The following is a 14,504-nucleotide window of genomic DNA, read 5'->3' on the forward strand; positions in this document are numbered from 1 at the left end:
TGAAAAAGAACACTGTTTTAATGGTGTTATGATTTAATTATGTTATGATTTAAGCATTAAGGCTTTAATGTTTATATCTGCATATACTCTTTCGCTGCAAACATTTACTTTTCAATAAATGTGTTTGAGCTGCACATTTGATTTAGTTGAACCAAATGTTTTTGCTACTATCTCTGCAATGTGGCTGCATCTAACTACTTTTGTATTCGTTTTTTAATAGAATGCTTGCAAACTATGAGAGCTGCTTGGAAAAAAATATATGTAAGCAACACTAGTTTCCTTGTAATGGGCCACATTCTTTAAAAATAGGTGTTTGTGATGGTGATGGGGGAGGGTTGATTTAGGGAAATCTCCATGTAAAAGTGTCAGCTGAAGAACCTAAATCTACACACAGTGATGATAACACAATTAAATTTTCCAAAGCGTGTAACTTGAAGTTTAGCATATATGCTCAAAGACAGGAAGTCTTTATTCTTAGACAAGATTTTAGAGTTTCAAATTAAAAAATGAAACAAAAAACTCCCATATAACAACAATAAAAAGCTAAGTGCAATATCACATTAAAAACCATCATATTAATTATGGTTTTAGATTTTAAAATCACATTTATAATATTGAAAGTTGGGGCAGATAACTAAAAGTAGGTCTGTATGAGCACAAAGACAAAATATTTTGGTTAAAAACATATTTTGGTTCCTATTCATAGGGCAACATGACTTATTTTCAGCAATTCTGTCTCCTTAGACTCTAAGTGAGTTTTAAGATTCTTGGAGAACAGCCCAGAGTTTCTTATTTAGTGGTTAAAGTCTCGCTGGAGTGCTCGGTATTTGCACTATTGTACCCATCAGTCCAAACTACTACTCACCAAGATAATGGTATCAGGGTTTGGCACTGGGAGGCCCCACACAGTCACCTGATTCAACTCTCTTTTGTTGGGGAAATGGAGGCCCTTCCTGGCCAAGGAAATCGTCTACAGCATCAAAACATGTTTCTAAGTGAGTCAGGGCTGAGATGTAGGTTTAGATAAATAGTGGGTGCTTGGACTCTGCTTCCTAATTGAACGAGTGCTCTTATGCAGCATTAACATGTAGGTTTAAATAAATAGTGGGTGCTTGGACTCTGCTTCCTAATTGAACGAGTGCTCTTATGCAGCATTAACTAAACCTTTTTTTTTTAGAGTGTTGTTCACATATTAATTGGTCCACTTTGTTTCCACCCTGTTTTAAAACAATCTTTTGGGTCTGTATATTTTTAAAATTTATATTGTGTGTAGGTGCATGTTATGATGAATGTTATATACAAAATAAGAACTCACAGAGTCCATGTGATTTCAAGATCAAGGTCTTCATCAAAAGTTCACAATTAGACTTTAGTTTTCCATACGGCTATTAATCTGCTTAAGTACGGAGATAAAGTGTGGGTGCTGTTGCTTGAGGAGGAGGAGATAAATGATTGAAAACTTTATGCTCCTGAATAATACCTCATATTTTCTTTATTACCCTTTGTAGAAACGATCCCAAATGATGAGGCCTCCTGTTCAATCATTTGTGTTTTCATTTGTTCATTCGTTATTCATTATCTGTTCCGTTTATTGACAGCCTATTGTGGCAAACCCTGTGTTAGGTCATATGAGAAACAGAAAGACAGGGAGATTAAAGAAAAAGACGCCGTTGCATTTCCCCCCCGTGATTCTTATTTTCCTACTTACAGGCTCTTTTCGTCCTCTTTTTGAGCAACCAGACTCTGAACTTTCCTGGCCTTTTTCCTATATTCAGGGCCACTCCCCAGGGCCCCTTTCTGCTTAAAGCAACATAATGTTTTATTAATAAGAACCCCTGAGACATCGAGTTGTTCTAGAGAAAATTTAGAAAAAGCTGGCATATTATATTTTCACATTAAAATAGCGTGGACTAGCCAAAGGCTGCATTTTTCCTTTTAAATATATACAGGAAGTCTTTAATAACAAAGGTTAATTTTAAATGCTTCAAAGCAGTGATCATATAATTTGGTAGATTGTCCATAGACCAGCATTTTTTTCCTTGTTTATCTGGGCCCTTTGCTGTAACTCACCTGAATTTGTAGTCTGGTACTTTGGCATTCACAAGTGGCATTCTTAATTTAGTATGACAATTATCAAGGGTATAAAATTATATAGCATGACAGTGTCGCTAATATCAATTGGAAAACCACAAAGTTAACTAACTAACTAACTAACTAACTAACTAACTATATATATTTGGCTTAAACAATTTGGAAATTTATTATTTCATATACTAAGAAATTCAGAGGTAAGAGACCCCAGGTTCTGCAGCTCAGTACCATCACAAAGAGCTCATGTTTTCTTCATTCATCCTGCCAGCATTTTCAGAATCATAGGAGATGGAATAATGGCCCCAGGGATGTCTACACCCTAATCCCTGGAAGCTTCGAATAGGGCAAGCTGTTGCTTCATTACAGGAAATAGCCTTATTTTGTATTGGAAATTTCTGTCTGCATTTTTTCCAACCAATGAACCCATTGCTGTGTGTTATTTATCATGGCCCATTGTAAACAAAATGTTTATGTCAAAAGCATATAAACTGTACATGTTACTGCCTACAAATAAAATTAACATATGACATACAACAACAAATTAGGAGATCAGGAAATGATGTTTAAACATTTTACGTCCCGACATTACAGTTCGTTGCTTCCATGCAGACACCTCACTGTGCCTCAGTCGTGTTTTAGGAAGCTGGTGGGTTATGCGTTGCTGTGCAATGTGGTGTAACTTTTTTTCATTTACAAACAATGGAAAACAGGCTGTCAGCGTTTTTGTGCAGAACGTCTGATTTTCAAGAACAAATTAATGAAGTTAAGTGGGAAATGTTGGGCTATTCCAAATCCGCGCCCTTGTCCCCACCAGCACCGCCGCCGCTCTCGCAGAAGCCACCGTTTCTTGCCTGGACTACTGTGGTCGCCTCTCACGGGTCCTTTCGCTTCCCATCCTCCAGCCTCTTCTCCACACAGCAGCAGAGTGACTTCCAACACTGTGGTGACATGCGTATAACAAAATTTACCATTTTAACGACTTTTAAGTGTACAGTTCAGTGGCATTAGGTGCATTCACAGTGTTGTGCAACCGTCACCACCGTCCATCCCCAAAACTGTCCCATCCTGCCAAGCTGAGACTCTGTGTTCATTAGACACAAACTCCCCGTTCCCTTCCCCCAGCCCCGCAGCCCCATTCTCCTTCCTGCCTCCATGAATTTGACCACTCAGGTCCTCCACACAGTGGAATCATACAATATGTGTCCTTTGTGTCTGGCTTATTTCTTTAGCATAATGTTTCCAAGGTTTATCCGTGTTGTTGCATATATCATATTATTATTTCTATTTATGGCTGAATAATATTCTACTAGCCCCACGTTTTGTTTACCCATCCATCTGCTGATGAACACTTGGGTTGCTTTCACTTTGGGGCTGTTATGACTAATGTTGCTATGAATATTGGTGTACAAGTGTCTGTTTGAATTTCTGCTTTCATTTATTTTGGGCACATACCCAGAAGTGGAATTGCGGGATCATACGGTAATTCTATGTTTAACTTTTTGGGGAACCACCAAACTGTTTTCCACAACAGCTGCAACATTTGTACATTCCTACTGGCAATGCACAGGGCTCCAATTTTTTCCACATCCTCACTAATACTTGTAATTTTCCTCTTTTTTCTTTCTTTTCATTTTTTTGATAATAGCCATTCTTGTGGCTGTGAAGTGGTATCTCATTGTGGTTTTGATTTGCATATCCCTAATGATTAATGGTGTTGAACATCTTTTCATGTGCTTGGTGACCATTTGTATATCTTTGGAGAAATGTCTGTTCAATCTTTGCCATTTTTTAATTGAGTTTTTTGTTACCGTTGTTGAGTTGTAGCAGTTAAATGCACGCATTTTGATTGGTTTGTTTTTCTTGATTTCTAAGTCCACTACCAGAATTGTGCTATTAAGTAGAAAAGGAAATGTCAAGATTTAGCTCATGTAGATCATGGTAGTTCTTGATAGTGCCTAATAGGGTATTTATTAGTTAATATTTGCTTCAAAAATACCAACTGAGGGGAAAAGATCGACGAGGGATTTAAGACAGTTTAATGTAATTTGATCCACGTAGGCTGTCATTTTACCATTACTGTGGACCCTCTGTTCCATCTGCACTTGTCCCTTCCCCCGAAGCATCCACCCACCTGAGCACCTCAGCCTCTGTGCTCTTGCTGAGGGGCTGACTCCTTGCTGGGTCTTGGGCTGCAAGGCGTACCCCGGGGGATCTCGGAGGAGGCCTTTGCACTATGCAGCTGTGTGGACCAGCTGCTGCTTTTCATAACATCAGCTTTTAATCCCCCTCCCCCTTTATTTTTTTAACCTCTCACAATTCTGCCCTTTGGGTTCAAAACAAATTCAGTCCTTCTATGCAACAGGCAAGAACATTTGATGAAACGTTCCACTTAATTCTCTTTTATGACTCTGCAAGGGTATCAGCTGTGTTTTACCATCGCGTCACAGAGGAGCATTGGGCCCTTACCTTCTCCTGACTTCAGAACCTGTTCTGATTGCCATTGTCACTAAAACTTGCTCTGCTCATGGCTGTGGCCACTCCTCCACTACCACTGAGCTGCCCCCTCTCTGCTGTTAACAGAGGAAGGCGTAGGGAAATAAAAGTCGACAATGCTCAAACGAGCTCCTTTCCAGTTCGCTGTTGGCTTGGATGATTTTGTATTGCTGCTGTATCCCTTCCTCTGACACCTGATAGTCTCCTTTGATTTGAAGATGTATTTAGTGGGCCTGTGCTTTCTCTGTGTCATGGGCTGAGTTGTGTTTCCCTCAAATTCACATGAGATCATATTTGGACATGGGGTCTTTACAGAGGTCATTAGGGTGGACCCTAATCCAATGTGACTGGTGACCTTATAAGAAGAGGAGATGAGGATACAGACACAGAGAGATGACCATGTGACAGAGGGAGAACACAGGGAGGAGAGAGCAACAGCAAGCCAGGAGAGAGGCCTCAGACTGGCACAGGAGTGCAGGGCAGACCCCTCTCTCTGCTCGCCCGGGAGAGCCTGGAGTCCGCACTGTGCTCATCGCTGGGGAGCTGCATGCTTGGAAGGTGGACAGGGGCAAGAAGGCCTAGACCATCGAGGACTGAGAGCCACGGTGTCCTCAGAGAACGGACTCCCGCGGACCCCACCGGCGGCTCTACCCTGTCCATCTCTCAGCTGCTCATGTCTCTACCACGTCCAGCCCACGAAGATGTACTTTGTACTATGTGGCCCAGCGCACCCCCAGCAGCATCACCACCAGGAGAGGCGAGTCCACGAGGGGCCTCTGCCATCTGCCCTGCTCCATCCCAGCACATAGAGCAATGCCTGGCATCCCCTGAGCATTTGTTAATGAGTAAGTGCTTGCAGCATACGAAAGGTTTGACGTACGCATAATTTAAATGACTGGCCGAAGTGAGGCTGAATTCAGCGCGGGACTTGTGCTGCCACCCTGCCCGTGAAGTGTGGACACGGGCGCTGAGGGCCCCAGGGGACGGCGCCTTCCGAGCACCTCTGAAGGACTAGCATTCGGGGAGGGGCCTGACCTACTGTTTGCATCCTTAAATATACCACATAAATTGAGCCCATTTCCAGATACTCACTAAGGTCCGTAGTTGGGCTGCAATAACAAATTGCCATAGTCTGAGTTGTGTATAAAGAACAAACGTCGCTTTCTCGTGGTTCTGGAGGCTGGAAGCTGGAGGTGAGAGGGTCAGCAGGATGGGGTTTGGGTAGGGCTCTCTTCTTGGCTTATAGGTGCTGTCTTCTTGTTATATCCTTACGTGGCAGAGAGTGAGCAAGAGCGACAGAGCAAAAGCTGTCTGCTCCCTCTTCTTACAAGGGTGCTCATCCCATTCATGAGGGTGGAGCCCTCGTCACTAACATGACTAATCGCCTCCCAAAGGCCCCACCTCCTGAGACTGTCGCGTTGGGGGTTAGGATTTCGACATATGAATTTTGGAGGGACACAAACATTCAGACCATAACCGTTCATGACGAACAGACTATAAATGAGAAGACCCGGGTGTCACCAAGAGTTCAGCTCTAGGAATAATAGTAATAGAAACCACTTTATGGGTGGATGACTCAAGCGTTGACAAGGATGTGGGGAGACAGGGTGTTGCCAGTGGGTGTGCAAACTGGAACAGTCATTCTGGAAAACTGTCAGTTTCTTTGTGAAATTAAGTGTGCATTTGTCCTCCGACCCAGCAATCCCAGTCTTGAAGTTGTGCAATGCATAGTTTTCACAACTGGGAGCTGTGGCCCTGATTCAAGACCACAGAATGAGCCGCTGGAACATCTGGGAGGAGGCCCTCCTGCTTGCCAGGTAGTTCAAAGACCTAGGCTCGTCATGGCAACAGTGCGGGGGTGGGGGAGAGGGAAAAAGCCTTTGTCTTTCTGGGATTGAAAAGGAAAGCAGTCATGGGGGACGGGGGACGGGGGGCGGGGGCGTATCCTCAGGCCCGGGAAGAGGAGGGGTCATTGTGGAGTCCATGAAGGCTCTGAAGCTTGCACCTCCAGGAGGTGAGAACTTGGAAGAGGATGCAGGATGCAGGAAGGGAGTCTGGAAGCGCCGGGTCTTTACAGCCATGGCCCAGGAAGGCCGGGTGATGGGGGCCCCTGTGGATGGAAGACAGGGGGTGTAGGAACCCGCCGAGCACCTCTCTTTTGAAGGACCCCTGGCTGCAGCATGAGTGAGCAACAAGTGACTTGCAGTGCTCGGTGGCAGCGAGGACCAGGTCAGCAATGGAAGCGGCAGCCTGGGGGACATCAGGGCTTTCCCTCATTCGGAAGAAGATGGTGGTGGAGCCTTCCTGGATCCCTAGATGATCCAGGAGGACAAGAAAGTGCACGTTGTGGTCCTGGAATTCCTGCCAATCTGCAGGTGGAGGCTCGAGCTGCTTCTGATTTGATCTGGAAATGTAAAGTAAACGGGGCAGCCCTCGCAGCGCTCCCAGCAGCGTGGGGCGGATCCTGCACGCTGCGAGCATTGACGGATCCCCTTTGCCGGTTTTCTCAAAAGGAGGGTCCCCGTTTGATGCTGCTTTGTCTCCTCCCCATGACTTGGCACAGAATCTGGTAGGCAGTAGTGCTCAGTAAACGTCAGCGGAAGGAGCAGACACAGGGACGCTACAGAGTGCAGATGCGCGGCCCTGCCGAGGTCCGCACCGGGCAGAGGGAAGCCGCTGGGTCCCAGATGTTATGGGAATTCCCCAAAGCCCTCGCCCACCCCCCTTTCTCTTTTTCTTTAACAGAAGGGTTTACCAAGAGCATCTTACCCCAGATCATTTGCCCAAACTCCTGGTGAGGGCAGAGTCACAGTTTCCAAATATTCCTGCTGGAGAAACAAAACGGTGGGGGAGAGAATTGATTGACAGGTGATAATTATTCTATAATATACACTCCATGCTTACTTTGTGACAAATCCTGGAAGATAAGCCATCACAAATCGCACTTTCAGCTCAGGTTTCGTGCCAACCTATTCTGATCCATCAAGAACCAATAAAGTTCTGGTTAGAAACCTGAATAATGACTGGGATGGAAAATAAATTACCCACATTCCAAGAACTGTTGCACACAGTAGGAACTTAATTCATATTTCTAGGTTGATTGATTTCCCTAGAATATATATATATTTTCTTGTAATACTTTGTACCCAATAGTCCATAAAGTAAAGAAGGGTAATTTATTTCTAAAATTTAAGGGAGAAAGCTATTGAAAATGTAACAGATTAAAAGATTTTTTGTATAGTGTAGTTAATTTCCACAGTTCTTGACCTTTGCTAACAGAGAGTTTAGTTTTGGCCTCTCTGTGGTATTTGACAGATTCCAACTGAAATAAAAACTTTACCCACAGTATTCTGTGGAATGGAGACTTGTGCAATGCTTTAGTGAGATTTAGGGATTGATATATCAGTTTTACAATAAACAAATGCAGATATACTCTTTCTAGACAGGCCATGTTGAATTTAGGGGCTGACTTGATATGGAACCCTGAGTACACGCAGGTGAAAAAGGTTTTAACAATCTCTTCAACTCCTTATCCCATTCCTGGGATGAGGTGCATTTTAGTGTTTTCTAACTACTGCACATGAATATGTCTATGGGTATGAAAACAGTCACAGATTAGATGTGAGATAGGCTTTAGAACACAGGTTTGTAGTTTCATGCACACCGAGTGGGGTGGGTACTTGCACAGTTAATGCACATCTGTTTTGCCTCTACATCCGAGCACACGGGAGAACTGCATTTCCTTTTCCCCTAGTAGTCAATCATGGCCAGGTGACTTGCTTTGGTCAATGCAATGTGATGTCTGATTTTCTAGCCTTTTACTCACCTGCCACAGCAATCCTGGAAGCAAGTGTTAGAGGATCCCTCCATCAGTCTGGGCCCCTGAGTGACAGGGATGAACAGAACTGCTCCTGTGCATTGGAAACACAGATCGTTAGTAAGAAATAAGCTGAGACATTTAGGTTGCTTGTTACTGCAGCATCACCTAGCCAGTCCTTGGCTATTATCAGATAGACAGAGAATATCAAATGCTGGCAAGGATGTGGGGAAAGAGGACCCCCCCCTACACTGCTGGTGGGGCTGTAAATTGGTGCAGCCATTATGGAAAACAGTATGGAGGTTCCTCAAACAACTGCAGATAGAACTGCTATATGATCCAGCAAACTCACTGCTGTGTATGTACCCAAAGGGAAGGGAAATCATCATTTTGAAGGGATACCTGCACTCCCATGTTTACTGCAGCTCTATTTACAATAGCCAAGAATTGGAACCAACCTAAATGCCCATCATCAGATGAGTGGATAAAGAAAATGTGGTATATATACACAATGGAATACTACTCTGCCATAAAAAAGAATGAAATTCTGCCATTCACAGCAACATGGATGAACTTAGAGAAAATCATGTTAAGTGAAATAAGCCAGGCACAGAAAGAGAAATGACACATGTTCTCACTCATAAGTGGAAGCTAAAAAATAAACAACAAAAAAGATACAACAATCACAATAATATGTTGAACTTTCAAAAGGAGAGAACAGAACTGAGGTTACCAGAGGTGGGAAGTGGTGGTGGTGGAGGGGAGGTGGGGGAGGAATTGGTAAAAGGCCACAAAAATGATTACATTATATAGTGTTGAATATAATAATTGCCCTGATTTGAGCATCATGTATTGCACACAGGTATTGATACTCAACTCTATACCTCACAGATATGTACAATCAACGATGTTACAATAAAAAGTAAATTAAAAGAAAGACCTAGCCAGTCCTGGCTGATAAACTACATTCGCGTGCACATAAAAGTGCACATATAGGTGAATATGCACATAGTGGGGAGTAAATAATAGGAATAATGGACACAGCAATGCGTTCACCAAACTCTTTCCTCCCTGGGCACAAAGATAGGCAGCATTGCTCAGCTTCTCTTGTAGGTAGGAGTTCTTTCCAAAACAATGCAGAAAGAAGTGATATTGGCCATTTCTCTTTGCTTCCCTGCCATCCAGATGCACAGAATCCAGGCAGGCTCATAGGCTCTGGGGTTGGTAGCTCCAGTAGCTGGAAGGTGCAGGGGTCTCTGAATGGCCACAGGGAGCAGAGTCCTCACACTCCTCCACGACCCACCTTGGGCTGTGATTTGAGTGATTAAAACAACAACAACATTTATTTGTTTAAGTCGCTGAGATTTTGATGTTGTTCCAGAAATAAGCAGGAGTTGGATACTACCTGAAAGTAAAAGATACCTATTTTAATCTTAAACCAGCATCATGCTTAATGGGGAAATACAAAGTATCCCCATTAAGGTCAGGAACAGGGATACCCAGTTACCATTACTGTTTAGCAATGTTCTGGTGGTACCAGCCAGTGCAACTGGATGACAGAAGAAGCCATGGGTCTTAGCTATCCCCGACAAACTGTGGGGGGCACTGCCCATGAATAGGCCCTAATGCCTCCAGAGGTTCAGTGTATGATATAAAAGGGATATGAAATCAATGAAGAATAGATGAATTATATAAGAAATAATGCTGGGACAACAGGACAAACTTCTGAATAAAACTGGATCCCTGTGCTCAAATATTAGCTCCACTTAAATTATAGATCTACCAAAGCTTTAAGTGTAAACGAACAAAACAGAAAGAAACCATGAAAACACTAAATACTATAACAGAGCATACAAGAACCTAAAAAATAATCCCGGAGTGGGAAAGGTCTTTCTACTTATGATACAAATCTCAGAAATCATAAAACAAAGTTTGTTAAATATATTTTTTAAAAATCCAAAAGTTCAAAAGTTAAAGGACAAAGTAGGAAAATTATTTAGAAATTGTCTCACTAGCAAAGGGCTAACTTCCCTAATATTTAAATTACTCCTTATAAACTAATAGAAAAGTTTCAACAACACGATAGAAAAAATGGAAAAAGATGTGAATAGACAGGACCCAGAAAAGCAAATACAAATAAGTGGCTCTTTTACTAAGCTTTTTACTGTGGCAAACTTCAAATCTGTACTAAAATAGCTAGAATAGTGCCGTGAGCCTCCCCGGCCTGTGCGCCTGACACAGCTCCGGTGTGTATTAGCTCACGGCCAGCCTTGTCTTCTCTACTCACCTCCCACCCCCATCAGCACTTCTCAGAAATACTATTTTCTATCCATCAGATTGACAAAGATTTGAAAGATTGACATACTTTGTTGGAGAAAAAGTAAAAAAACAAAACAAAACAAAACAAACAAAAACCAGGAAGTCTCATAGATCACTGGAAGGAATGTGAATCAATTACTGTCTCTAGAGAGAGCAATTTGTTCTTATCTACCAAGACTATACATACTTTGACCCAGAAATTCCACTTCAAGGATTTTATTATGCAGCTATACTTGCACATGTGCAAACAACATATCTACAAAATTATTAATTATAATAGCCAATAATCGGAAATATCTTAAATGCTAATACTTTGTAGCTACAAAAAAAAATGAGGAAACTGCACTGACATGGAGTGTCCTCGCAGGTGGATGGGGAGGTGACAGCGTGAGGTGCAGAGAAGTGCAGCAGTCTAAGCACCCATTTGTACATAAATAGGGGGAAAAGGCTGGTAGCAGTTCATGCCCGAGGACCACTCTGGAAGGAGCTGAGGTCAGGAGAGTTAAGGAGGGAAGGAGAGACATTCAATTTTCTCCTACATACACTTTTGAATTGTGTTATCATTTCCAAGTAAGTGCTAAAATTAAGTTAAAAATGAACAAACAAGCAAAGTCTGGCAACCTCCACACTATATGTTTAATCAAAGCACAGCACCTGTGTCCCGTCAGCCAGTTAATACACGGATGACAACTTCTCCTCTTTGGAAATCAAAAAAAGTGACTCATCTGGAAAATAATCTTTCAAGTAAAAAAGAAATTAGTTAGTGACCCCTGATCTCGGTTTGTAATTGTAAAGGGCAATTATTCTGTGGAGAAAATGTACTTGAACTAAGAAGACAATTTTATAAAATGGGAAAGTGTTGACTCATGTTCTGAGAAATAAATGTCCTATGGAAGGTACTGTGTGCCAGCATTCACACACGCACACGCACACACACACATACATGTAGATGTATATGCACACACACAAACACGCACACGGCATGTGCAGAGACATGCACGTACACACACGCCCCATGCCCGTCTTGGCAGCTTGGCTCTCCTCCTGAGTGAATGCGACAGCACGCACATGCATGTGAAGGCAAGCACCAGCCTACAGTCCGCAGTTCTGAGGCCCTCAGCTGGGTCTTGGCACTGCAGAGGAGGCTCTGTCTGATCAAACACCATGTGTTCTGAACTGCATTACATTTTACAGCTTTCCAAAGCACTGTCCAAAATCCTCCAACCCCTTTTCCGCAGAGGAACCCCAGCCATCTCGGTGTTTTTCCCTTGCCAGCTGACTGGGCTGGAGGCTGTGCTAGGTGCAGGAGGCCCCCCTTCGTCAGGGAGGGACACTGGGGTGGTTGAGTTTCCCCCATCACCCCATGACCGAGGATTGCTGCCCACCTCCCCTGCCAGTGAGGAGATGCCTCTCAAGTGCATAGTTGGCTCTGTGCTGTTTAAAATGGACTTTCTACCTACATTTGTATAATTTCGTAATGCTTGTAAGAAATAATGAACCTACGCAATTTAGTAGAGGAAAATTTTTGTCCAGAAAACTCAACTGACAGTGCTGCATGGGATCTGAGTTGCTGTGATCAGCATGAGCACATGTGAAGTGATGACTGCTTGTCTCAGCACTAATTGGTCAATACATTTTTATTGATCAGTAAATACCATGGGCCAGGCTCTGTTCTGGATGCTCTGAACGCCATGAGAAACAAGAAAGGCTAGGCCCTCTGTGGGTACTGCTCTCAGCAGAGCAGAATGGCTTAGGTCCGGGATCTCATCCCTTCCTCGGTAGCAGGAGGTACATCTGATGATTGACTGTCCATGATGTGTGTGATGTAGACATAGTCCCCCACTGGTCACTGGGGCTGAATTTTTTTCTTAGCCTTGCTCTGCAAATGACCTAATTTCTTTGCTAATAGAGCAGAAAATAGTCAGCTTGGTCATTTCTAAGAAAGCAGAGAGCATAGTAACTGTGGTCTTTTGTTAATCTAGCTCTTTCTTTTGTACAGATCGACAATTTCCTTGAAATCTGTGTCCCAATTAAAAACATATGTTTTTTTTTTTTTTTCCTTTTTTTTGTCTTTTTTCATGTCCAGCAATGGGATTGCAACCCTCGGTGTCGCTCCCACACCTCGCTCAGCCAGTGAGCGGGAACCAGTCTGTATGTGGGATCCGAACCCTCGGCGGGAGCGCCACCGCGCTCTCAAGCGGCGCACTGTAGCAGTGCGCCACCGGGCCGGCCCTAAAAACATATGTTTTGAGTAATCTTTCAAAACTTGGTTTCTCTTTTCCAACCATATTTGATACTTAAACCAGGTCAGTATTTCAAAGGTGGTCTCTCAACCTCGATCGAGTCTTTTCTTGTTTTTAGAGCCATATAAACAAAAGTAAGTTTTTAATTTATTTAAAATAAATATGTGAAAAACAAGCACCCATGACATTCGAAAGAGGCTCACTGGAGGAATTTGAATTTATGGTTTTCCACTTTAAAATATTTCCAAGAGACAATCAAAAGATACAACTCACATGTATTTGTAAAAGGTTTCTGTGTTACAAACGACAGAACACTCTGCTGGAACTGGCTTTAAGATAAAGCAGTGGTTCTCAACTTGGGGCTATTCAGCTCCCCCCATCCCCCGCCAGGGGACATTTGGAAATGTATAGAGACATTTTTGCTTGTCACAACTGTGTAGGGTGCTATGGCATCTCGTGGGTAGAGGCCAGGGATGCTGCTCAACATCCCGCAATGCACAGGAGAGTCCCCACAGCAAAGAATGATCCAGTCTAAATGTCACCGGGGCTGAGATTTAGAGACCCTGAAGTGACCGTGGCAGCTGCCAGCCTCCCATCCTTGCAGCATATCCTTTAGAGGAAAAGGGATTTCCTTCTGGTAGCCCCCTCTAAAGGGAGAGAATGTTTCTGTTTCCTGGGCCTCCCAGCAAACAGCTGCCCGACCCCACTGCCTCAGGTGGGCTGCGATCTCTGCAGCCAGGTCCCTGGAACCTATTGATGGATTTAGCACAATCCCAGCCCAGCTCCAGAGCAGGGAGTTGGGGGGTAGGGGGAGTCTCTAGAGGAAACTGAAGTGCTGTTTCATTGAAAGAAAAGTGAACATATGGATATTAACCAGAGGAGAAAGAGAGAGATGTCCCGTCTACTGACAGCAGAACAGGGCTTAGAGGGAGGTATTCAACAAAGTGTATTTTGGGTGTTTCTTTGCAAAATCAAGAAATACCGCATGTGGAAGCAAAAGCCACACTTCCCCGTCTGAGCCAGATTGCTCCAGTATCCCTAGGCTGTGGCCCCTATGACGAGCACCTAAAACTCAGGGGGCATCTGGGGCCCAAAGTAATCCAGGGCCCATACAGTTATTCTGGCTGGAAACAGGACGGATTAAGGAGCACCAGACTTGCTGAGGAATCCTTCCATAGGACCCCAAGTTCTGTATGTGTGTCTCCATGTGTGTCCCCCTGTGCTCGAGCATTCATGCGTCTGTGCGTGTGTGTGTGTGTGTGTGTGTGTGTTTGTGTTGGGGTGGTGAGGGTGGTAAGTGCTTTTGTTTTGCCTGTCCGTGCGTGTGTGTGTGTGTGTGTGTTTGTGTTGGGGTGGTGAGGGTGGTAAGTGCTTTTGTTTTGCCTAAAATCCCAAAACCTTTAGAATAGTGATCGGCAATCTGCTCTTTCTCTCTTTCCTTTTGTACCCTCCCCACCCCCATTAAAAATTATTGCACACATGGGGCCGGCCCAGTGGCGCACTGCTACAGTGCGCCGCTTGGGAGCGCGGCGGCACTCCCG

At 43.7% G+C, this 14,504-nt stretch overlaps 1 long non-coding RNA gene across 3 annotated transcripts; it reads right to left on the minus strand.

The window, feature by feature from the left end:
- Positions 1 to 1,474: 1,474 nt before the first annotated feature.
- On the minus strand, positions 1,475 to 8,526 carry LOC103605727. 3 transcript variants are annotated; one of them, XR_551805.1, is made up of 3 exons: positions 8,411 to 8,526; positions 7,354 to 7,412; positions 1,475 to 3,029 (listed from the first exon to the last, which is right to left on the minus strand). It is a non-coding gene; the product is annotated as an uncharacterized LOC103605727 (long non-coding RNA). The 3 variants fall into 3 exon arrangements; XR_551803.1 differs by lacking the exon at positions 1,475 to 3,029 and adding an exon at positions 6,112 to 6,694; XR_551804.1 differs by lacking the exon at positions 1,475 to 3,029 and adding an exon at positions 6,112 to 6,988.
- Positions 8,527 to 14,504: the final 5,978 nt, after the last annotated feature.

The sequence above is a fragment of the Galeopterus variegatus genome, unplaced genomic scaffold (assembly GCF_000696425.1).
Source record: "Galeopterus variegatus unplaced genomic scaffold, G_variegatus-3.0.2 Scaffold6029, whole genome shotgun sequence".
Lineage (NCBI taxonomy): Eukaryota > Metazoa > Chordata > Mammalia > Dermoptera > Cynocephalidae > Galeopterus > Galeopterus variegatus.